We start from the raw sequence: 26,721 nt of genomic DNA, 5'->3' as shown, positions 1-26,721 counted from the left end.
CCCTTCTGATTTAAACACCGGCGTGTGTGTTTGTTTCACACACGCCAGGAGCCTTGCAACAGAGGTCCATCGAGAGAGAGGACGCCGATTTGGTGCACTGCAATAGGTATGGACAACAAAGTCAATCTCTCCCCCACTTTTGATCCTTGTTTTCCCTGTTGTTTGAGGGCACTTTTATGGCTTATTATCCGTGGAGCAACACTGTGGACCGGAGTCTCCCCCACTGTGTGACTATCTATTTGTCCTACTGACATGCCTAGGGCCACCATCCTCTAATAGGATGCTGGCCTCAAAGGCACCTTGTGAAGATACCTATCATTAAGGCGCTAGGGGGATGCCTCGGCCCTATTATGATGCCCCGGATTTGCCTAGCCCCAACTCAGGGAAAAGGGAAATGTTATATGGGTCGTTTATTTTGCATTATACCTGCAGTAATGCAAATTACTATTTATTATTTAGGTGTGGGATTACCTTTTCCATGCCATATCTGGCACTACCGCGCCTCCTTTTTCGTCATATCGCTCTGTGTCCACTATCATGGCCCAATAAGAATCTAAGTGGTGTTAAATCACAAGAGTAGGTATGCTACACAATCTTTTATACATTTTAATTCAGAATACTATATATTACTTAAATTGTTTAGGGATCTCTTTATACATTGTTGTGCTGATGGGGAAGTCATATCCCATCAGTAATACCATAGTCCTATTTACTCCTGTGACTGTGGCAACATATATTTCATATATATATACACATGTCTATATATATGACCCATACTAGTTACACTTATTATTACTTCTATAGATCTAACTACTCAATCTTCTAAGATCTGCAATCTACCTAAGGGTACTGCATCACCCAGAACCCTGCGGATCTGACTCCCGCAGGGGGTTAAGGGGCTGCTTAGACGCGCCCCTGCCCGGTGTGCACTGTTCCAACTTCCCTCAGTCCTGTCTCTTGTGTCTCAGCTGGCGTTGCTCGACATTCCACAGTTGTTGGTGAGCATGTACATATATCATTTATGTTTTTTCTATATGAGTTTACTAACGAATTACATGAATGTATACTGTATACCCTGTAAAAAAGTATATGTAACTAATTTATGTTTGTTTACATATTATCAGATAAGAGTGTGTCATAGATGACTGCTGCGCCCAGAAGACGCTTTGTGCGAAACATGTCGGCGACCAGCTGTTCCATTCATCTAATTCTTGTCGCATTTTGTCTGTCACAGGGCAATCAATGATCTGTCATTGTATTTTTTATATATTTTGTTTTCATGTATTTATAATAAATTTTGATATTTTTCTATATATCTCTCTATACCTTGTATCATTTGCTCACCTATTCATGACACGACACACCACGAAAAGTCCTAGATTACTGATGCGGTTTTATTACCTATTCAGTTTGTTCTCTGCTCTCATATTGAATGAATAAGGAATCTGTATAGAGATTCCTAAAATGACAGTTTGACACTCACCATCAGGGTACAGCACATCAGGACACAGGGCACAGCACACATGAGTGCACAGCGCACATCAGGGTACAAAGCCCAGCACATCAGGGTACAGGGCACATCAGAGCACAGCACATAGGGGTACAGCACAACAGGCCACATCAGGGTGCAGGGCACAGTGCAGGACATGGCACATCAGGGCACAGCACATCAGGACAGGGCACATGGCACATCAGGGTACAGGGCACATCAGGGTACAGGGCACATGAAATGGCACATCAGGGTACATGGGGCACATCAGGGTACATGGGGCACATCAGGGTACATGGGGCACAATCAGGGCATATCAGGGCACATACGAGCACACCAGGGCACATGGGGCACATGAGAGCATATCAGGGCACAATCAGGGAACATGGGGCACACCAGGGAACATGGGGGCACAGCACATCAGGACATGGCACATTAGGGTACAGGACATGGCACATCAGGGTACAGGACATGGCACATCAGGGCACAGCACATCAGGACAGGGCACATGGCACATCAGGGTACAGGGCACATGAAACAGCACATCAGGGTACAAATCCCAGCACATCAGGGTACCCCATGTACCCTGATGTGCTGGGCTTTGTACACTGATGTGCTGTTTCATGTGCCCTGTACCCTGATGTGCCCTGATGTGCTGGGCTTTGTACCCTGATGTGCTGTTTCATGTGCCCTGTACCCTGATGTGCCATGTGCCCTGTCCTGATGTGCTGTGCCCTGATGTGCCATGTCCTGTACCCTGATGTGCCATGTGCCCTGTTCTGATGTGCTGTGCCCCATGTGCCCTGATGTACTCTCATGTGCCCCATGTTCCCTGGTGTGCCCCATGTTCCCTGATTGTGCCCTGATGTGCTCTCATGTGCCCCATGGCACATCAGGGTACATGGGCCACATCAGGGCACAATCAGAGCACATGGGGCATATCAGGGCACATACGAGCACACCAGGGCACAATCAGGGCACATGAGAGCACATCAGGGCACATGGGGCACAGCACATCAGGACAGGGCACATGGCACATCAGGGTACAGGGCACAGGGTACCCTGATGTACAGAGCCCAGCACATCAGGGTACATGAGAGCACATCAGGGCACATGAGAGCACATCAAGGCACACCAGGGCACATGGGAGCACATCAGGGCACATGGGAGCACATCAGGGCACATGGGAGCACATTAGGACACATGAGAGCACATTAGGACACATGAGGGCACATAAGAGCACATCAGGGCACATGAGAGCACATCAGGGCACAATCAGGGCACATGAAAGCACATCAGGGCACATGAGAGCACACCAGGGCACAGGTCAGCATTTACTTGTTGTTTTCTTCAAAGGCAGAGTAGCGCAGGAAGCGTCTGTCATAAGTTCACTTGTCTCTCATGTCACGCTGCTACTCCCCTGTATTCCCCCTCCCTTCTCGTCTATCTCAGATGATGTCACAAGCAAATGGGGATGGACGAGAAGAGAGGAGGGGCCGCCGGGGAGTAGCAGTGTGACATGAGAGACAAGTGAACTTATGACAGACGCTTCCTGCGCTACTCTTCATGCACCTCGATCTACACTTCCGCGGCACCCGCCCTGCCTGCGGGCCATTTAAAACCGGTCCGCGGGCCGGTACTTTAAGACCCCTGCTCTATGCCCCCTGTGTTACACTGTGATTCCATTTTGCCTCGCCTTTTAGAAATTCACATTACAACAGTTGCCACCATCCTTTAATGGATTAACAATTTACCAAAAGGACAGTTCTGTCGTCTCAGTCAGAATTGTACCAGACAGTCCGATTTATGTTTCCCAAAGCTTCTCTTATTAACAAAGATTGCTGGACAAAGGTTATCCGGAAAAATTGGTAATGAGGCTTATAATTGTTACCTCCCAGGTAAACCAAATAAACTTTTTGTTTTGTCACCAGATTTCCCATGCTTCCTCAAATAACCTACCTTCTACTTTCTTCCATGTGAACTGACCCTGGCCTGTTTTACCAAATGCGCTTCTGCTTACCGCTTGGACTGCTTGCAAGTAAACTAACCCCGGCCTGTTTTATGGACTATGCTTTTTCCTACTGCTTGGACTGATCTGTTGCCCTGCTACCGTAGTACACAGAGGTCTCACATGTGAAGGGCTCCAGAAATGTTTTTCCTGTTGAAGAAAACTATTTTTTTTGTTGTCTCTGGGTTTTGTAATTTCCGGATTAGGGTCTGGAGTCCAGAGGCTTCATAGAGATTTGGGTGGGTGAAGCCTCTACCCCTGTGCACAGGTCTTACCTCTCCCGCTCTTCAGCCCTTTATTTATATATATATATATATATATATATATATATGTGTGTGTGTGTATATATATATATATATGTGTGTGTGTGTGTATATATATATATATATATATATGTGTGTGTGTGTGTGTATGTGTATATATATATATATATATATATATATGTGTGTGTGTATATATATATATATATATGTGTGTGTATATATATGTGTGTGTATATATATATATATATATATATATATATGTGTATGTATATATATGTGTGTGTGTGTGTGTGTGTGTGTGTATATATATATATATATATATATATATCCCTTACAATTAAAGTATTTGAATAAATAGTACCCTAGACTTTGTTACCAAGAGAGAAACAAATCAAACCCAGAGATTTCTTATTAATTTAGTAATTTTTTGCAGTGTCTGGTGTGGATCCAGGTGATTTTCCTTCAATTTTGCTACACTGTACATGAAATAGATGCTGTATTGAGTCTCCAAACATTTCCTTATATATACATGCCTCTTAATAATCCACAAGTCACCTGGCTTTAGTTTTGGATCCTTCCAAATTGTTAGGATCTGGAATTGGGGAGAAAACGCATAAATCAGTTTGTCAAAAACCTTACGAGATCAGCAACATTCTCTGTGAGATTCGAATGGAGGTCTTCAGCTGCTGAGACACAGTATAAGCAAGTGAGTAACATACTCCCAAACCAATTTCCATAGGGAGAGAGTCCAACATCCCTTAGGGGCTTGATAAAATATTCAAGCAAAAGTTTTCTAGTTTATTACTCTACTTGTACTATTGGGGGGGTATAAAAATAAATCCTCAAAGGACTCTTATATACAAATTATTTCCTCTGTTACTCTCTGTAGATTCTGGCACTCTGTACTTACAAACTACTTCTGATAACACTTTTTACTGTGGCCTTTACAGTAGAATTTGCCACTGCACATCCAGCAAACATGTCCATACAGACAAAAATGCATACTCGTAAAGTCCTGACTTGGGCATCTGGCTATATCTTTTTGTAATCTCTGGAAGGGATGTTCAGCTTTTGGTAACACCTTTGGTAACAGGTAAAACAAGTGGTATATTATTAAAAGAACTTTGTTGAGCGCCCTGTCTCTATCCCATGTTAATTTACTAGGGCAGCCATAATTGCTTGTTACTGAAGACATGTTCCATGTGTCAAGCTGGAGGGGAAAAGAGTGTCTGGCAGACATAAAAGATAAAAAAAATTCAAAGTCCTGTTTCATAAGAAGTTGCCTTCTGTGGATCACTTGTTCTTCTCGTTCTGGGGTCCTTAACCACTTAAGGACCCCTTCACGCCGATATACGTTGGCAGAATGGCACGGCTGGGAACAATCACGTACCTGTATGTGTCTCTTTAAGCCCAGCCGTGGGGTCGCGACCCGGTCCGAAGCTCCGTGACCGTGCCCGCGGGACCCGCAGACCCGATCGCCGCCGGTGTCCCACGATCGGTCACCGGAGCTGAAGAACGGGGAGAGGTGTGTGTAAACACACCTTCCCTGTTCTTCGTTGTGGCAGTGTCATTGATCGTCTGTTCCCTGATATAGGGAAAGACGATCAATGACATCCAGCCCCCCCTACAGTTAGAAACACATATGAGGTCACACTTAACCCCATACAGCACCCCCTAGTGGTTAACACCTAAACTGTAATTGTCATTTTCACAGTAAATTTTTATAGCACTTTTTGCTGTGAAAATGACAATGGTCCCAAAAATGTGTCAAAATTGTCCGATGTGTCTGCCATAATGTCGCAGTCACGAAAGAAATTGCTGATCGCCGTCATTAGTAGTAAAAAATTATTAATAAAAATGCAATAAAACTATCCCCTATTTTGTAAACGCTATACATTTTGCGCAAACCAATCAAACGCTTTATTGCGATTTTTTTTTTTTTACCAAAAATAGGTAGAATATGTATCCGCCTAAACTGAGGGGAAAAAAGTTTTTTTTATATATTTTTGGGGGACATTTATTATAGCAAAAAGTAAAAAATATAGAATTTTTTTTGAAAATTGTCACTCTATTTTTGTTTATAGCGCAAAAAATAAAAACCGCAGAGGTAATCAAATACCACCAAAAGAAAGCTTTATTTGTGGGGAAAAAAGGACACCAACTTTGTTTGGGAGCCACGGTCCTTAACCTGCATAATAGTCCGGGTCTTAAGTGGTTAAAGTTGAACTTTTAATCCCAGCTATACTGGGCCAGAACTAGGGTGGAATCTGTGAGTTTCACAGATCCATCAAGTGTCCGGAGCTTTAATGCAGCATCCTTAGTCGCCTGGTCTGCTTCCATATGTGAGTTAGTATGGCTACCTTTGCAAGAACCTGGAAGGCTAAAAACGGTCAATCAATTTAACTTGGCATGCTTGATTGGTTTACCTGCTGAAGTAAAAACAAACTTCTAGCCCTTCCAATGGAACCAAAATCTCGACCATCTATATAAATATATACTCTTTTTATAGCTCACAGGCTTGCTAAAACATGGAGCTCTGCTTCTTGAGCTGGGGAAAAGGATCCAATGACTCTGAATACAGAGTGTCCTTCTGGGTGATTAACTGCTTACTCAGTTTAAAACCGGGATCAAATCTCCAAAAAAAATATCTGGGTCTTTGGGGAGTGTGTCTGTTGGAAGGCAACATGAGTTAATATATTTCTGAAGTTTCTACACATCTGTTTTTACAACAAGCTGACAATTGCAGTTCCATGGGGCTGTTGCTGACAATACTCTGCAAGCAAGCTTACAATGCTGCCCCTAGTGGCCAATATAGTGTATTACAAGGGCTATCACTTGGCAATACCTCATTGGACAATATGCAAGGGGGAGTGGTTATGAGTGGGAGTGTGTGTGTGTTCAAGTAAAAAACTCACAAATAATGAATTCAGTCTCTTCTTTTCACTGCAAGCCTGCCATGAGGTTGTCTATATGTCATCTTGGGACTTTGCTCTGATTGCTATTTGGGGCCTAAGCCATGCGGTCCTCAGAGGCCTAGCTATTTTCCATCTGAGCTTCAGCCAGCAAGGTTTATCTAGAGGAGGGGATAAGTATCTTTTATTATTATTATTATTATTATTATTATTATTGTTATTGTTATAGACTTTATAGATATCTGTTGTTAGTATATGACATTCCTATGTTTAAAGGAAATACATGTAACTTGTTTACTAAGCAAATGCATCTGTCTTCATAGCTAACATTATATCATTAGGCCTAGCATACTCTGGTAGATTATATTAGTTAATAATGGGACATACATGCAATAGTTATACAAGTTCAGCAGAGTGTATAGATTTGCAGGATTTTGGCCTCACAGCAGCTGATTCATATGTCATCAATTTAACACATGTGGTTTTCTTTGTCTCCAGCCTCCTCAAATAGAGGCAATAAGGTGGCTGGATTCACATGTACATATTTTTCATTGTTAGATTTGTACCAAAACAAACCCAAAACAAATTCATATTTTGAACCTTTCATTAGACAAACATTTAGTTAGCTATATGTAGCAAGGTATTACCATTGCAAGTATATTAACGGACTACAATTTGTGTTTAATAGAAGTTGGCTCCCTCTGGTGTTTGTTACATGCTAAGATTATTAAAGTTAGCTTGGGCCAGTTATTCATGGACAAAGCATTATGGGCATTGTGGCACCAAAGACAGGGACCCTATTGATATGGGCAGAATTGAGACTACATTGCCCACAAGGCCATTGTACTACCAAGGTGCAATACACCACGCACAGCCTGATGGAAGGTGTGGACTTGATGTGATGGGTCTGTTATATTTACATTTTATTTATTACTCTCACATCATGGACCGCACATCAAGTTATTATCAGACCTTTAGGTTTCATCTTTCTAGAAAATCTTCTTATGTATCCCATCCATCTTGGCTTTGTTAAATATTATGGCAGCTGTATTCCAATTAACAACCTCATCTTAATCTTTTTTTTTTTTCTCAGTAAGGGCTATTGTAGAAATGTAAAATTACAACATTTTTATCTTAATCTAATCCCATTTTACAAATTTCCCCAATAACCTGGATTTCATTTCGAACCAAATGTTGTCTAAACCAATTACAAAATCTATATTAATAAAATTGTAAAATCCAATAGTGCAGCGCTCTAATGAAAAAAAATGTATCCAAATGGAAAAATGTACATAAAGTCCAAAAGAATATAATCATCAATGAAGTTGAAGATATAGGACCTCCACCGAAATTCCAGTGTGCAGACAAGGAAAACACACCACACCAGCGTGCAAACAATCCGCTTACCAGAGCAACATCATTATCCCCGTTTCCTGGGGAGTGCTGCTTTGTTTGGCTCACCGGAAACGACGCCAGAACATTTTGGTTCCTCTCTCCAGGTGTATTTGCGGTAGTGCGCAAACGCGTCCGCTCACGAGTACGCCCGTATTTTCGGCACCCCGGAAGTGGAATTTGTTTGTGCTTGCCTGCTCTCTGACCACCAGGTGAGTGTGTGCACAGCTGCTATCATCTATGGGCACTTTATTCAGACCTTCCACCTTCATGATCGCACTGGGCATGTGCGGAGGGAGGTGGCTGAGTCTGCTTATGGTGCACAGCTGTTTGTGAACCATGATGGCCTATCATGAGCCTAAATGGCTTAGGATCTTGTGTATTTATATGGGCGTACTTGTGTCTTGGGCCACGCCTCTGAAGATATCCCCATAGGATGAAACATGTTAGGCTGACCGACACAACTACGCTATGAGCCACAGAGTTTTTATATTCTTTGATGGCTGTTTTCCCTGTCTGTTTGTAAGTACCATACAATAAATTGCTTGATGGTTTTACCTACAGGCTTCACTATTGCCGTTTCTTCTCTGCATTTTATGATCATATATCTGCTGATGAACGCAATGTACACCTTTGGACCTTTTTGACATTCGGGATGTTATCTCATCATTGATGCTGCCTGTGGATAACCGCTCTCCCCTGCATATTCTGTTGGAAGTGCGACTGCCACTGACCTACATGTTATTTGATTACATGCCCATAATGATGTTGCTCTGGTAAGCGGATTGTTTGCACGGTGGTGTGGTGTGTTTTCCTTGTCTGCACACTGGAATTTCGGTGGAGGTCCTATATCTTCAACTTCATTGATGATTATATTCTTTTGGACTTTATGTACATTTTTCCATTTGGATAATTTTTTTTTCATTAGAGCGCTGCACTATTGGATTTTATTGTTTTTGTTTGCTTATCTACAAACTGTGCTAGCTGCTTTACATTGATATTATATTAATTTAAGTTAGCGCAGATATTCACTTTTATTTATATTAATACAATTGTTAAACTCATTTCAGAAATTAATACTCAAGCAATAATCTCAATATCACATCCTAATTCTAATAACACAGATATATTTCCTTAAATGAGGATATTTTTACTTAACCACTTAAGCCCCGGACCATATTGCTGGTCAAAGACCAGGCCACTTTTTGCGATTCGGCACTGCGTAACTAACGGTCATGCGACGTGGCTCCCAAACAAAATTGACGTCCTTTTTCCCCACAAATAGAGCTTTCTTTTTGTGGTATTTGATCACCTCCTGCGGTTTTATTTTTTTGCGCCATAAACAAAAATAAAGCAACAATTTTGAAAAAAAAAAAAAAAAATGTAATTTTTGCTATAGTAAATATATCCCAAAAATCTATAAAAAAAAATTTCCCTCAGTTAAGGGCGATACATATTATTCTACTTATTTTTGGTAAAACAAATCACAATAAGCGTATATTGATTGGTTTTCGCAAAAGTTAAAGCTTCTACAAAATGGGGTATAGAATTATGGTATTTTTATTATTATTATTTATTTATTTATTTATTTTTTACTAGTAATGGCGGCGATCTGTGATTTTTATCGTGACTGTGACTTTATGGCGTACACATCGGACACTTTTGACACATTTTTGGGACCATTGTCATTTTTACAGCGATCAGTGCTTTAAAAATGCACTGATTACTGTGAAAATGATACTGGCAATGAAGGGATTAACCACTAGGTGGCGCTAAAGGGGTTAAGTGTGCCTAGGGATGTGTTCTAACTGTTGGGGGATGGGCTATGTGTGACACAACATTGATCACAGCTTCCGATTACAGGAAGCTGTGTACACTGTCCTGTCACTAGGAAGACTGGGGAAATGCTTGTTTACATAAGCATTTCCCTCTTCTTCCTCATCGTGACACAATCACGGGTATGCCCGTGGACATCGAGTCTGCAGGACCCGCGGTCGTAGTCTTGGAGCTTGGCAGGAACGTGCGTGTCCACAATGCTGCCTCTTAAAGGGGACGTATATATACGCCCTTGTGCCTGCCCGTGTCATTCTGAGGATATCTGTGTGCGGCGGTCGGCATGTGGTTAACTACTATAGGCTTATTTTTAGGCCCTTAAGGTGAGGGTACACTGCATAATTTTTTTATGAACTTTTGCTAATTATTATTTAATATATTTTTATCATTAATTATCATTTATACTAATATGGACTGTGTGTGATTCACAGAGCACGGGCACTTTCATATTGTCAATTTTTTTTTGTAAGTCACGTTTTTATGCTATGCATCTGAACCTGCATTGTTTTATTGTTTCATAGCATAGGTTTATTTATTGATTAGTATTAGTAGCGCTGCACATAATAAATATATCTTTCTTTTGTTCACATTGTGGGAAAGTGTGGGAAGTTCAGGAAGCTGATTTTTAGTTTTTTAGGTCAGTACATGGTAATTCTTTAGTTTTTGGCAGCTCACAAGTTTTTATCTACTATTTTTTTTTTCAAAGCAAACTGTAGACTAGGGTTGCCACCTGTGCAGGATTCACCCAGACAGTTCGGGTTTGGAATCGTGCGTCCAAGTTTCAGACTGCCTGAAACCCGGACACATTATGTACCCAGCACTAACTATCATCACCCCCAACACACACAGATGGAAGAGGAGAGAGGGCTTCATCTGCACCTCTTCCCCACCCCTCTGTGTCTGCCCACACTCCAATCCCCTGCACTGTACCTGAGAAAAGGAAAGTTGGGGGTCTTAAATTTGAAGTCCAGCAGCCTCAGATACATCTGAATGGGAGGTGTTGACCGCTAAGGGGTGAGTGAGCTCATCCCTGTCTGTTACTGATGTCTTCCTCCTTCTCTCTCCTCCCTCTAAGTATATTAAGGTAAATCAGGATTCTCAGAGCACCCCTTGCATCAGAGATCCCCCCTTTTTTTTTTAACACCAGAAGCCACAGTGATTTCTCTTACATCAGAGTCTTCTCTGTACATCAGAGTTCCCAGTATTCCCCCTTAACCACTTAAGCCCCGGACCAAAATGCTGCCTAAAGACCCAAGGGGTTTTTACAGTTCGGGACTGCGTCGTTTTAACAGACAATTGCGCGGTCGTGCGACGTGGCTCCCAAACAAAATTGGCGTCTTTTTTTCCCCACAAATAGAGCTTTCTTTTGGTGGTATTTGATCACCTCTGCGGTTTTTATTTTTTGCGCTATAAACAAAAATAGAGCGACAATTTTGAAAAAAATGCTATATATGTTTTTGGGGGATATTTATTATAGCAAAAAGTAAAAAATATAAAAAAATTTTTCCTCAGTTTAGGCCGATACGTATTCTTCTACCTATTTTTGGTAAAAAAAATTGCAATAATCGTTTATCGGTTGGTTTGCGCAAAATTTATAGTGTTTACAAAATAGGGGATAGTTTTTTTGTATTTTTATTTATTTTATTTTTTTTACTACTAATGGCGGCGATCATCGATTTTTTTCGTGACTGCGACATTATGGCGGACACTTCGGACAATTTTTGACACATTTTTGGGACAATTGACATTTTCACAGCAAAAAATGCATTTAAATTGCATTCTTTATTGTGAAAATGACAGTTTGCAGTTTGGGAGTTAACCACAGGGGGCGCTGTAGGAGTTAGGGTTTACTTTGTGTGTGTTTACTAGTGTAGGGGGGTGTGGCTGTAGGAATGACATCATCGATCGTGTCTTCCCTATAAAGGGAATGACGCGATCGATGCGCCGACACAGTGAAGCACGGGGAAGCCGTGTTTACACACGGCTCTCCCCGTTCTTCAGCTCCGGGGAGCGATCGCGACGGAGCGGCTATAAACGAATAGCCGCGCCGTCGTCCCGGATCGCTCCTGAAGCCACGGGGACCGCCGCATGTACGGGGGGGGGTCCCGATTGGACCCCCGACCCACGTCAAGCAGGGCACGTGTATATATACGTTGATGTGCCTGCCTGTGCCATTCTGCTGACGTATATGTACATGAGGCGGTCCTTAAGTGGTTAAATCAGGGTTCCCAAAGCATCCCTTATGTTAGAGGCCCCAGTGTTCTCTTTTACATCAGAGTCTGCAGAGTACCCCTTACAGTGTAAGGAAACTCTGAGTTCAGATGTAAAAGGGGAACTCTGTGGACACTGATGTGAAGGGGGACTCTTGTTATTAACTTCATATGATTAGAAATGTTATTTAATAGCAAAATATATGTATAGTTTATACTATAAATAAAAATTGCAGTGCACTGCTAAAGTGTTCTTGAAGAAAAGGTGGCAACCCTGACGTAGACGTAGACTTCTATGCAGAGCGCTTAGAAACCTGGAAGTTGTAGTTTAAGATGACAGACATATAATGGGAAGAGTAGACTTATACTACAGATCCCCCTTCTACAGCAAGCGGTCACCGCCTCATCCTAGGGACTGGTGAGAGGGCTATTCACCCATTGCTGAAACTGCTAGCAGGGACTGAGCCACTGAGAGAAGGACATTAAGTGTACCAAATCCATACCGCACCTATACTGCAACTATTTCAAACCTAGACTGCACCTTTACCATACCTATACTTCATTATACTGAACTTTTACAGCATCTGAACCACATCTACCTTGCACCTGTGTTGAAACTATACCATACCTATATTGTACCTACACTGCATGTAAAAGGCACCAATTATAGACAGCAAAAAAAATCTCAAAGGACTGCCCCTTCCATAATAATTATTCTGCAAATCCCCTTTTGTTCCCCTGCCCCTTTCGCTCCCATCCTCTTTTCTTTTGGACAGTACATACCCGATTGGTCTACGATCAGCATTGCCAACATAAATGTGCTCTGGCAGTATAGCACTCTGTAGATTAAACTTTACTACTGCTCACTGCTGCACTTGAGGTGGCCTTGCAACTGTTTATGCTGAACTGGATGCCAAGTGTCATCTTATGCCTAGTCCCTATTGTTAATCACTTTGTATGCTAAATTGAGTTATTTAAATTATATAATTAAAGGTTCCTACCCTTATATTAGTGAAATATGTAAAGCTGCCCTCTTTAACCACTTACCGACCGTGCCATAGCCGAATGACGACTACAGCATGGCTCGATAACTCCCCTGGGGTGTGCACACGGGAGTATCCGTGACTGCCGGGTCGCATCACGGATCCCAGTAAATGCCCGCTGACAGTGGCCGTTTACCACGTGATCACTCCGTGAAATGACAGGACACCCGAAGAGGCAAGTTTTGATCGGGCTGTTAACATAAGACTGCCACATTATGGTCCTAAACCTACAGTGGAGGTCATAGATCGAGTTATAGCAGCTGTGGAGGCAAATTGACTACAGCAAAGAGGTGCTGCAGCAGCAGAAGTCACAGCAGCACCAACTGAAAGGAGAGCTACAGATACCAGTTGCCATGGAAGAGGAATTTAGAAGGAGGTTGCTAGAGATGCAGATACAGCATAGAGGACCAGTATCAGAGCAGGTCCTGCTGGGATGGTCTGATTCTATCCACTGCGGTCTCTGGAAGAACGTGAACGTGTTGCTGCTCTCGAGCATCAACACCAGGGAAAAGTTCTACCCTCCATCCATGTAAGGTACTGGTCGCAGTATGAAGTACGAATGCTGTTATTGGGGGAACAACCGAAGCAGGAGTGGACAGCCAAGTTAAGCAGGCTGATCCAGGCAGAAATGCGGTTGGACGAGGACTACAGAGCCCTCCAGTGGTATGTAGCCCAAGAGTGCCCGTGGTCAGCGGATGACAGCCTTTTGATGAAGGCTTTGACTATAATGGCCTGGGATTGTTGTATTGGAGGCTGTCCAGGGAACCTGACTTTGGGAGTGATCGGGAGTGGCGTTTGGAGGAAACAATGGAGCACAGAGAAGACTGAATGTCTCGGAAGGGTACTGGGCACAGGAAGATTGGGAGTTTCTGGCCGTTCAGGAATGGGAGTTGGAGATCGCCTACAGACAGCTGCTAGACTCTTCTCAGCAGCAGGATGGGGCTCCCTTTGCCTGGTACTATCAGGAAATACCAGTTGACAACTCTGAAATCCTGGCTGAAGAATGGGCAGTGGAAAATCTGGTGATTGCCATGCCCAAAGCTGAAGTGCCTACAATAGGGTAGAGTCAGTAAAAGAAAATACCGCTCTGAAAAGTGCTGATCCCTCTGCTAAGCTTCCGTCCCACTGAACCAAAAAGGGCGCTGGCTGTGCACAGGTGCATTAGATAGAGAAAATTCCTGGACTGCCGCACTCCTTGAAACAATGTCTTTTATTCAGCAAACAATTTTTTTTTGGTTGTTTTGTGTTTTTTAATTTTTTTTGCTGAATATAGACATCGTTTCAAGGAGTGCGGCAGTCCAGGAATTTTCTCTATCTAATAGGGCAGAGTCCTGCTAACCTCTGCCCAGCATGGATAGCGTCTTCTGGGTTCCATGGACAGGAGATGATGAATCTCTATCCCCAGATACCAGTTGCAGAGGCAGGGGATTTGATAGCCTTTTCTGCGTAGAAAGAACAACCTGATGAGCCTCCAGCAGAAGAGCTGGTATCAGGGCCACACTTCAGTATGCTCTGCCCAGCACCAACAGAAGTATCTGTGGAGTTGCAAGGAACTTCCCCAGCTGAGGTGCTGGTCACCGGTCAAAGACCTCTTTCTCACACCTATGGCAGTTCCGGGAGGCTCATGGTGAGAAGGCGGCAAACAGTTCTCAGCAGCCAGATGGGGGAACGGAAAAGGAAGCAGCCAGCTCACCTCCCCAATGGCAGCTGCACAGTTTGGGAGGGGAGAAAGTCAGCCTCCTGCCCCAACAGGTAGCCGAAGTGGATGATGTGGAGTCTCCAGCAGAAGTGCTGGCAACAGGGCAGAGTGCTACCAAACTCTGCCCAGCAATGGCAACAACTGTGGAGTTCCAGGGAGCTGGGGCAGTCTGCTCATCTCTCCATCCACAGATTACAGAATGTATAGACTTAATGGACTGTTCAGAGCATGTTATGGATTATGCATCACCTGCTCAAGTACTGGCAGCAGGACAGAGTACTGCAGACCCCTGCTCTACACCCATGGCAGTTTCGGAGGCCCGAGGTGAGAAGGTGATGGTTCCTCTTTCCCAGTGGATTTCAGAGATGCAGGGAGGAGAAGCAGCCATTTCCCTCCCCAACAAGGGTTCGTACACCTGGGAGACAATACCAGTGAAAGGGAGTTCCAACAACAGACGGCACCCCAGAATGATGACACCAACCCAGCTGAAGCGCTGGCAACCAGGCAGATTGCTACCAACCTCTGCCCAGCACCAGCAACAACTACAGAGTTCCAGGGAGCCGGGGCAGTCGACCTCCCTCCCCAACAGTTAGCTGGAGCAAATGATGTGGGGTTTCCAGCAGAAGGGCTGGCAACAGGGCAGAGTGCTGCTGGCCTCTACCCTCAACTAACAGAGGACAAATTTCCTGTAAAGGTGGATTGGGCTTCAGTCCCCACCTGTATACCTCAGGGGTGCTGGGCAGTTGGCCCAGATCCCCAACAGCATGACGAAAGTGTGCCCAGTCACCCTGTCTTCTCTCCAGCGGCTGAAACGACTCCAGGAAGAAGGGCCAGTCCAGGCCTCTCCCCAGCGACGGATATGTTCTCTGAAAGAGGCAGAGGTTGGCTGGGTGAGTAATGCTCTGTTTGGAAAAATTTATTTGGGGTACTGTGTGGATACCGGCATTGGGGGACTGGAACTACTGACTAACTTTGGAGGTTGGTCTGGGGTCTCTTCCTGCGTTGGTCTCCAGCCAAAAGGGGAGATGTGTGACAGACCTAGCCAGGACAGAGGCTTTTGAAGAGGACTGAATTCTAGCCTCTTGCCTTCCGATTATGGGCCATGGATTTTAAGGGAACAATACTCTTTGCGAGGTGTATGCCTGGGGACCTTAAAGTAATGTTACTTTGGATTCAAGTCCATGTCCCCCAAAACACACAGACTCTGGGAACCCAGTATATGCCATATTAGAAAGAGTGACTGGGGGGGGGGGCGCTCGTGAGCAGCGAATGGTGATGGCTGCCTGCTAGACTCGCTCCTCCACTGCTGGGCACATCCAGCCATAATAAGAGCCTCCAGAATAGCCCTATTCTCCCTTCCTTTAGCCTATTAGCCTTCCCTCCACCCTGCGGCTGCACATGGTGAGGCGGACTATGAACACCCGAGCCACCGGCAACCCGATCAGCAAATTTACGCAGAGCCGCGGCCTTCCCACCGGCCGTTGATCAAGAAGCCGTGGCCTCTAGTATGGAGCCTTCCCCGCCGCTCCTCTTCGGGGACCCGGATGACACCCGACCACCCACCGCCAGCCCTGCGGGATGCCGACTTGCTGGCTAGGTTTAAAGTGATGCTGCCAAGTGAACTCTCTGCAGCCACATCCAAACCAGGGAGATCAGGGAGCTGGGCAATCGCACCAATGTCCTGGAGGACAAGAGAACCATGAGCAGGACCTCTCTGACCTAAAGAAGGAACTCGACACTGCATTAGTGAGGCTGGAGGATTTTGAAAATTGCTCCTGTTGGGACAATCTGCGCTTACGCAGCCTGCCTGAGTCCATTTGATTACCTCGCCTTCACCGCCACTGCACTCTTCCAAGAATTGGTACCTGCCTTGCCTATCGAGTGTCTGGAATTCTACCGTATTCCTAGGGCCCTGGGACCGAAAAAGCCGGATGGCTCCCCCAGGGACATCATAATAAAGTTTACGTTCTACTGCACAAAGGACACACTTTTGCGGGCAGCTCGAGACAAACATGACCTCTGCTTCCAGGGCCACCCTTACCAATTTTTCGCAGACCTGGCACTCTCCAACCCTCCACCATACAGAAACGATGTCTGATGAAGCCCTACAAGTCAACCCTTCTGAATTATGACATCAAATACCAATGGGGCTTTCCATTCAAGCTCATCTTCACCCACAAAGGCCGTAAACACATGGTGTACAATCCGGAGGATGCCAAGTCAACTCTGGAGGCACTGCACCTTTTACCCCCACGCGGGATAACAGTCTGGTGCAGCATTCCAGTGCACATCCTCCTTCCAGCCAGCTGGATTTCTAAAATGTTTATATAGTTTGTCATACATATCTTTGCTGTTTAAAAACAATATGTTATATATCTATATCTGTCTCTCCGTCAATACAGCACATTGATCTTATTAAGTCCTTTGAGGAAGCGCCTACTTACAGCGCGAAACATGTCGGGACTCCGATCAACCCAGCGCAAGTGTTAAGATCTCCAGTTGTTGAGGACTTCTTCTAGAAGCTATTTTTATTTATTTTCTTATGGTTTAAAGTGTTAGTCCGTATCAAGACGTTGTCTACCTTATCCAGTATAGCGTTGCTTACATTGGGTGTTATTGTATTACAACCATATCTAATCTTCTATGAACAAGTTACATCAATCACTGTGTATGTGATAAATATTTTTTATATATAAAATTACCCTCCGATAGTGACTCCTATCTTTACCAACCCATCATGCCGATAAAGTCCATGACTAGCCCTTAAGTCATTTTTTTCCTTTCAAAATTAGTTTAGGACGTGGCATATGTTAAAAATATTGTGCATCCACATGCGCACTACATGTGAGGATGTATTATTCCTTCCGATATATATATATATATATATATATATATAAAAAATATGGGTTAATGGTGTGCAAACCTCAGCGGGTATACAAATCATAAGCTAATACAAGCAGCAGCCACAACAAAATAAGTGTTCACACACTAAATATAGTTATTGAAAGAGGAGGTGAAGTGGCGCTCACTTAAATAAATCTAATATAAATATATATCAATATTCAGGAGTATAAATTATCCCTAGGTGCCTGTAAACAAATACTAATAAAGTGCAATAATACTTACGGTAAATTCTTTCTGTGCAAATACACAAATGCAAAATTCAAGCAAAACTATGTGCAAACAATAACATGCAAAAAAAATACACAAAATATATGATAAATATGTTGAAAAAATGTTCAGTGTAAACAGTCTTATGTGCAAACCAAGCAATTTTCAAAAAATGGGCCAAGAAAAGGAAGTCTCTGTGCTGATAAATACGTAAACACAGTGATGTGAAATAGAACTCCAGGTGCAAAAATGCAGATGAAATACTCTCCAAGATGCCAAAAAGTGCAAGTGCTTCAATCCAAAAACAGAAATAATCTCCAAATATCAAGAAAAAGTGCAAGTGCTTCACCTGTGCGGTTGCCCTTGTTTCCCCCGGTCTCTCACTTCATCTGGCTTAAAAATAAGCCTTTCTAATAACCTCCAGTAACTGAGCGATCGCTTTTCCTATTTGATCAACCACGATTAGGTTTCCTGTTTAAATACTCAGGTAACATAGAGAAGAAAGGGGGGGGACTCCATAGTGTAGTAATTCAAATAAGTAACGGTTTATTAAAAGTAGAAAACTTACAATTTAGATGATCAGAAACAGTATAAAACAATAAGTATTCAACTTCCTGACTCTGCAGCGACCGGAAGTGATGTCACCGCAGCTCTGATTCTGACGCGTTGTGTGACTGCTCAACGTCACTTTCTCAAAGGGGATAGAGCTGCAGCGTATGATGGTGACTTTTAAAATGCTACATTGTCATGGTAACCAGTACCGCAATGACAACTGGGCGTTTACTTGTATAATTAAAAAGCAGACTTGAATAGAAGAGACCGTCTGAAAGCTTTGCTTGGATATGTAAAACTTGTATAAAAACAATCAAAATTACAACTATTTGAGGCTGAGAATGAGGGAACTAAACGGAGGATCTCTCTAGTGGTCAATAAGTATAATTACTTGCTGAGAAAAAGCTATCTCATACGTGTCAGACATGAAGGAGCTTGCCAGGGAAAAGAAGTGGTTGAGGTTGAAAAGAAGAATGTAATCGAATCCATATTTGATGACTGAAGCAGGTAATACCGCCACCCAGGTGTACTTCAGGTAAATGCAGGATAAATTTCAGTAACCCCCGGAATTCCGTGAGAAATCAAAATGAGACACAAGAAAGCATTTGAGTGTTCATTAGATCTCTAAGGTTTATTCACTCCCAGAGTGGCTTATATGCAAAAGAAAGATAGGAGGGGCTGTGTGTTAATGCATATGTCTCTAAATATTTTACAAACTCAGTATTTTCTTATCAAGATTTAAACCAGCTGAATTTAGTTTTAACAATGGCTAAAAGATGACTTTGCTTATACAATCAGGATGTTCCATGAATTTAACCACAATGACTTAGCAGAAGCAGGGTGTGCAAACTGTTAGCTAATGTAAGTATGTAAGTATGTAAGTATGTGAAAACACATATAGAAAAGTAAATTTCTACTTAAAAATAAAGTCAGTTATTTATACATTCTATTTGATCCTCTCTTTTATCACAAACGTGATAATCAGAAACCCTAAACCCCCGAACATTCCCCTGGGCTACTTCCCATAAATGTATCATTATCCTAAGCATGTAAAAATATAGAACAATAAGCAGATAATCTCAGCTTCATAGCAATTGCCCATGAAATACAAAGGGGGAGGGGCATGACAGTCCTTAAAAGCAAGTGGGTATGGGCATGATAGCCTTTAGGCCAAAATAAAAAATAGTCCCAAAGAAAAAACTTCTGAATATCCAGTAAATTCATGAAAGGGATGGAAATGTCCACATTATAATTCTCATTCGCTGAAACTTTTCCCAAAACTTTTGGTTAGATTCTGTGTTTATCCATATTTTACAGAGATCCTTCTACCCCAAAACCCCTGCCTCTTTGATAGATAGAACTCGATATCCACAGACAGATGCATTGGGCTAGACTTGGGTCTTCGGGCTGGCGTATCTGGATCTCTCCCTTGTGATGCTCACTGGAATTTCGTAGACCTTGGGCGTGCGTCATGGCTAACCCTCAAGGTGTCATTCCAGGAATATTTTCCAGCAGGAGTCCGCCTTTACTCATATCAGCACTTCCCATGGCATTTAAACAACAAAGATGAACAACGAAGATTTCCATGTAAAAGCTGTAGCCATCTCTTCATCCGGATAGGGTATAGGGCAGGGTATGAATGAGGTATAGGGTAGGAATATGGTTGGCATTTCTTCATGTGCATGGGGCTAGGGGGGAAGCTGGCTGGCTGGGGCAGATATTCCTCATCCAACATGAGTAATCACAGAATCTACCTGATCAATTAAGGCCTTAACCATTGGAGGTATTAAAAATAATATTCCTCATTAACTCAAACATAAGTAAAGCATGCAGGAATATAAAATGTTTCTCAGCAACAGTCTTCATTAGATTCAATATAATTAAACATTTTTCCAAATCCAGTATTACCGCAGGACTTCAATAAAACGTAAACAACTTTTGTTTCTTCTATCACGGGACCCGAGGAACTCAGAACAGAACATTTTACCCAAACACATATTCTTACTCAAAAGTCAGCCTCCCAACTGTTTAAATATATCTGATCATTAGCAACAAACAAAACATCGATGGATAAACAATATTACATCATTAACACTTTATGATTGAAACTCTGAGGCCCCATACTCACGACCAAACATGTCTGCTGAAACTGGTCCGCGGGCCAGTTTCAGCAGACATGTTCGGTCGTGTGTGGGCGCGAGCGGGCCGAATTCCAGCAAACATTTGCCCGCCGGGCCTTTTCCCAGCAGACAAATATTCCTGGACTTGTTTTAAAACAGCCCGCTGGAATTCTGCCCGCTCGGACATGTACGGTCGTCAGTACAGACCTACCGTACATGTCCAGGCGCCCGCCGTCCCTCGCATGCGTCGAATGACTTCGACGCATGCGTGGAAGCATTTTAAAGGCGGGCCGCCCACGTCGCTGCGTCATTGTCGCGGCGACACCGCGTCATCGACGCGGCGACACCGCGGACACGCCCCGCGTATTGTTTACGCGCGGACTTCTGTACGATGGTGTGTACAACCATCGTACAGAAGCCCTCTGGCAGACATGTATGGTGAAAACGGTCCGACGGACCGCTTTCACCATACATGTTTGTCCGTGTGTACCCGGCCTGAGAATTGAAAAGGTAAATATATCCAGAATAGTCACTCTGACTGTTATTCAAACAAACTTTCCCATCATATTTTAGTAACTCATGAACCCAATATATGCAGCAATTTATTTTGTATATCCTGGTAAAGCCTCATGTACACTGCTGCTGGTAAATGGATGTTTAGGAACAGTTGGGCATGTTATCTTATCTGTTCATGTTTTATAGTCATTTCTAGGCAGTTGAGTCTAGAGGCATTTTTTTTTCAAACAAGCCCAATCACGCTAAACACGGTAACTCGCATTTAGCAGCGTTGCGTCTACAGATGTTTTTCAAACGCTTCTAGACGCAAACACAGCCAAACGTCCGATTTTTTTAGACGTCAGTTTCTAGCTGTCAAGTTAAATCGTTCAGGAGAGGTTTGAACAATGTCCCGTGTACATTGCCTTAATTAACCCAAACTTTTAAGGAAATATATACTATCAGGAACATGGGCCTAAAAACCTCTACTCCCAGAAAAAGAAAACACAATATGAGACAACTCTTTGTGTACATTTTAAACAAACACTTAAGATACTTTACTAATCAAATAATACCTTGTGCATTCATTAACCACTTACCCCCCGGACCATATTGCTGCCCAAAGACCAGAGTACTTTTTGCGATTCGGGACTGCGTCGCTTTAACAGACAATTGCGCGGTCGTGCGACGTGGCTCCCAAACAAAATTGGCGTCCTTTTTTCCCACAAATAGAGCTTTCTTTTGGTGGTATTTGATCACCTCTGTGTTTTTTATTTTTTGCGCTATAAACAAAAATAGAGCGACAATTTTGAAAAAAATGAATATTTTTTACTTTTTGCTGTAATAAATATCCCCCAAAAATATATAAAAAAACATTTTTTTTCCTCAGTTTAGGCCGATACGTATTCTTCTACATATTTTTCGTAAAAAAAATCGCAATAAGCGTTTATTGATTGGTTTGCGCAAAAGTTATAGCGTTTACAAAATAGGGGGTATTTTTATGGCATTTTTATTAATATTTTTTTTACTAGTAATGGCGGCGATCAGCGATTTTTTTTTCGGTATTGCGACATTATGGCGGACACTTCGGACATTTTTGACACATTTTTGGGACCATTGGCATTTTTATAGCGATCAGTGCTATAAAAATGCATTAGATTACTATAAAAATGCCACTGGCAGTGAAGGGGTTAACACTAGGGGGCGGGGAAGGGGTTAAGTATGCCTGGGTGTGTTCTTACTGTGGGGGGGGGGGTGGCCTCACTAGGGGAAACACTGATTTTCTGTTCATACATTGTATGAACAGAAAATCAGCATTTCCCCTGCTGACAGGAACGAGAGCTGTGTGTTTACACACACAGCTCCCGTTCCCCGCTCTGTACCGAGCGATCGCGTGTGCCCGGCGGCGATCGCGCCCGCCGGGCACACGCACGGGAGTCGGGGGCGAGCGGGGGGCGCGCGCCCCTAGTGGTCTCGCCTAGGAGAGCCACCTAGGAGAGCCACCTTGTGGACGTATAATGACGGTGCGGCGACGGCAAGTGGTTAAACACAATACAACCACTTTCTCCTTGTATTCACATCCATTTGGCCACTCCATTCATTCTTCATTTAGAAATGTTTTCCACTTTTGCCCTTTGAACAGCTTTTAAACACCTTTACCATTTGTTTTTTATTTATTTATTTATTTTTCCATAACTCTCATATGTTTCCCTAGTGCATAGGATTACACAAACCTTTAGTTACTTTTTTTTTTCTTTTACCAACTACATTTCCTCTGGCGTAGCTCCTGGAATACATAACTTCCTTGAATGAGGCTGGTTCACACTCCGCACTGCCCAAAAAAGTGTGCGTTTTCTATAAAGTGCGGTCCAGCTTACGTACGAATACAGGTCCATTGACCTCTATGGGAACGCTTCTGAATCGCACATGTCATTCATTTGTGAACAGTATAAAATCCTGACCTGATACTGATGCAATCCTGACCTGATCCTGATCAAAAACTGACATGAAAACGCTGAACAACTACCGTGTCAATTAGCTGTAAAAACAAAGCTCAAAGTTGCACCACATATGTGTAAACCCAGCCCTCAAATTGTATTTTACCAAAAAGAGATAAAATCAAACATTTTAAAATCCCAAATCATTGTTAATACAGCCTAAACACAATTAAAACCATTTGCACAAATAACAATTTCATTGTCTTGTAACAGGCAATGTACTTATACAATGCAAAAGTTCCCTTTTCTTTTTTTTTTTTCTTTTTTTCAACATCAACAAAACTATAATGCCATTTACTGAACACCGCGGAGCCCAGGGTAATTGTATCAATCCCAACAAGAGCATATTTGTTGATACTGAAAAGAAAACAACACCTTTTAACTTCAATAACGTAAGGATAGGAAATTACACAATTAAAACAGTCCCCAAAGTTAGACTCTAAGGATCTAAAGATATGTTTCCACTACTGCGAGTTGCCGTGCGACTTGACACATGTGAAGTCGCATGACAAGTCAAAACCCATGTATTTCAATGGTCCCTGTTTTAATTTGTGCGACTCAAGTCACAGTGTCTCAAAAAGGTTCTTGCACTACTTTGTTCCTACTTCGGTGTGACTTACTCTCACACGGTTGCATGACATTGCATCAAGAATCACATTGTAAAGTCGCATTGTAAATCACGCAAATCTGGGGTTGCAATAGTGGAAACAGAGCCCAACTGAAATACTGCATTTATTGGCATATAACAATCACTTTTTTCCCCTGAAAATAGAGCGTAAACTGTGCCTGTGTGTTATACGCAGGGGGCCGTGGAAAGTTTTTTTTCTTGAAACTTCCCCCTTAAAGTTAGGGAGCGTGCCATATGCCAATAAATACGGTAATCAAAATACCCCATGTATAAATTGAAAGGCTACTCTAAAAAAAAATTGTATCTGATCAGATTCCTCAAAAAAAAACATTTGGTACCAGCACATACATGTAATTTATTAGTGACGTCACATTCCCTTTTTTTAATGTTTCCAATTAATTATGTATTGGGCATGGGAGTATGTGCCCAACACATTTTATGAATAGATTGACAATAGTTGCAACAATAAGCATATTTTTTATTCTTTTGTTTAAATCTATATAGATAACTTTTTTATGAATTAAATCCTTCTTTAAAATTCACTCTCCACCTCAGCAAGTCTCTCGGACTCGCTGCATATGGAATGTAAATATAGCAGTATGCTTTGCGCAAAAGCGTTGGCGAAGGTATGGTCGGTGGTTTTATCCCTTCTTTCACTTGAAGTGAAATAGGAGATTTATGCAAGCAGACATATACCTCTGTGTATTGTGCTAAAACATACTGGGCCAGATCCACAAAGAAGTCACGCTGGCGTATCTATTGATACGCCGCGTAACTTCTAGTTTGCTCCGGCGTATCTTTGTTTTGTATCCACAAAACAAGATACGCCTGAAGCTGTGCTAGATCCAACTGGCGCACGTCTTAGTACGCCATCGGATCTAAAGTGCATATTTACGCTGGCCGCTAGGTGGCGCTTCCGTCGATTTCCCTTGTCGAGTATGCAAATTAGCTAGATACGGCGATCCACGAACGTACGTCCAGCCGGCGCATTTTTTTACGTCGTTTACGTAAGGCTTTTTTTTCGACGTATAGTTTACCCCTGCTATATGAGGCGTATCCTATTTTAAGTATGGACGTAGTTCCCGCGTCGAATTTTGAAAATTTTATATCGTTTGCGTAAGTCGTTCGCGAATAGGGCTTTGCGTAGAATGACGTTCACGTCGTAAGCATTGGCTTGTTGCGGGTTAATTTCGAACATGCGCACTGGGATACCCCCACGGACGGCGCATGCGCCGTTAAAAAAAAACGTCATTTACGTCGGGTTTAACATAAAACACTCTCACATCTTTTACATTTGAATTCCGCGCCCTTACGCCGGCAGAATTACGATACGCTGCCGTAACTTCAACGGCAAGTGCTTTGTGAATACAGCACCTGCCTCTCAAAGCTGCGGCGGCGCAGCGTTAATACGATACGCTACGCCGGACTAAAATTACGATCCGCTACGTGGATCTGGCCCACTATTGGATAGGAGGAATCACTCAAATAAAGCACCACACACAGATGAGTACCCTACTCTGTCCCTCTCACCTGCCCACTTTAGCAATGCTCTCCTACTTGGCAGGATCAAAGGACATATATCAATTATTCAACAATCTGTTTGCATTCAGAAGAAAAAACAACTTATACTCTAAATTGGAATTCCAAGACAACAACAAACAAACACATAACATGTAAGCATTTTTCTCTGAGCAGATGGAAGAGAATTCCCTATACCAACAACTTCCCCTTCTTAAAACCTTGGCTTGTATAGCATAGCTAAAACCCTGTTTTCCCATCTGCACCACAGCAACAACATTAATAAACATACATACAAAAGTACTTACCACTCTCACGATATTTGGACTGGAGACCACTGACTGTCCCACCTTACAGTCAGTGTAGCCACACAACAAATAATCTTATTACTTCTATGCGACAGAAAGAAAAGCAAAAGTAGGTTGGGTCACCAAAATATAATCCTCATTTAACCATTTCAGCTCCTTACCAAAAGGACTGTCGTGTACACTTTTCTACAGCGTCCTCAAAACGCTTATAATTATTAGTACCTTCTCAGAGGTACTTTGAGCCTAGGTTCACATTGGAGCGATTTGTCATACAACCTGAGAGTCTAATTGCATGACAAATCGTAGCCCATTGGCTGCAATGGCACCGTTACCATCGGTGCAACGCGATTTTGCGGCGCCGCACCGATTTGCAAAAGCAGTATCTGCACTACATTTTGACGACTTCAGGTGCGACCTCAACAGACACTCATGTATGAAGGCATACAGATGTCTATCAAGTAGCACCTGAAATCACGCTGACCTTGCCACTCTGAAATCGCGCCATCTCAAGTGAAATAGCACAATCTCAAAGGAAAATCAATGTGAACCAGGACCTAAAGATTTTTCCCCAAAAAAATCCCCTATACACCAAGGCATGGTTCGTATCCCTCTCCTACATAAGTTTAGTTCAAGGTGAAATTTAAATCAGAGCTAAGGCAAGAGAAGACAGTCTGTCTAAAAGACAAAAAGATTCCTCTTACCAAAGGTGATTTTTTTCATCAAACCGCTGCCACCAACTGAAGCAGGTAATACCGCCACCCAGGTGTACTTCAGGTAAATGCAGGATAAATTTCAGTAACCCCCGGAATTCCGTGAGAAATCAAAATGAGACACAAAGCATTTGAGTGTTCATTAGATCTCTAAGGTTTATTCACTCCCAGAGTGGCTTATATGCAAAAGAAAGATAGGAGGGGCTGTGTGTTAATGCATATGTCTCTAAATATTTTACAAACTCAGTATTTTCTTATCAAGATTTAAACCAGCTGAATTTAGTTTTAACAATGGCTAAAAGATGACTTTGCTTATACAATCAGGATGTTCCATGAATTTAACCACAATGACTTAGCAGAAACAGGGCGTGACTCTATGCAAACTGTTAGCTAATGTAAGTATGTCAAAACACATATAGAAAAGTAAATTTCT

Source organism: Rana temporaria, chromosome 12 (genome assembly GCF_905171775.1).
Source record: "Rana temporaria chromosome 12, aRanTem1.1, whole genome shotgun sequence".
Lineage (NCBI taxonomy): Eukaryota > Metazoa > Chordata > Amphibia > Anura > Ranidae > Rana > Rana temporaria.
This window is presented reverse-complemented; position numbering follows the sequence as displayed.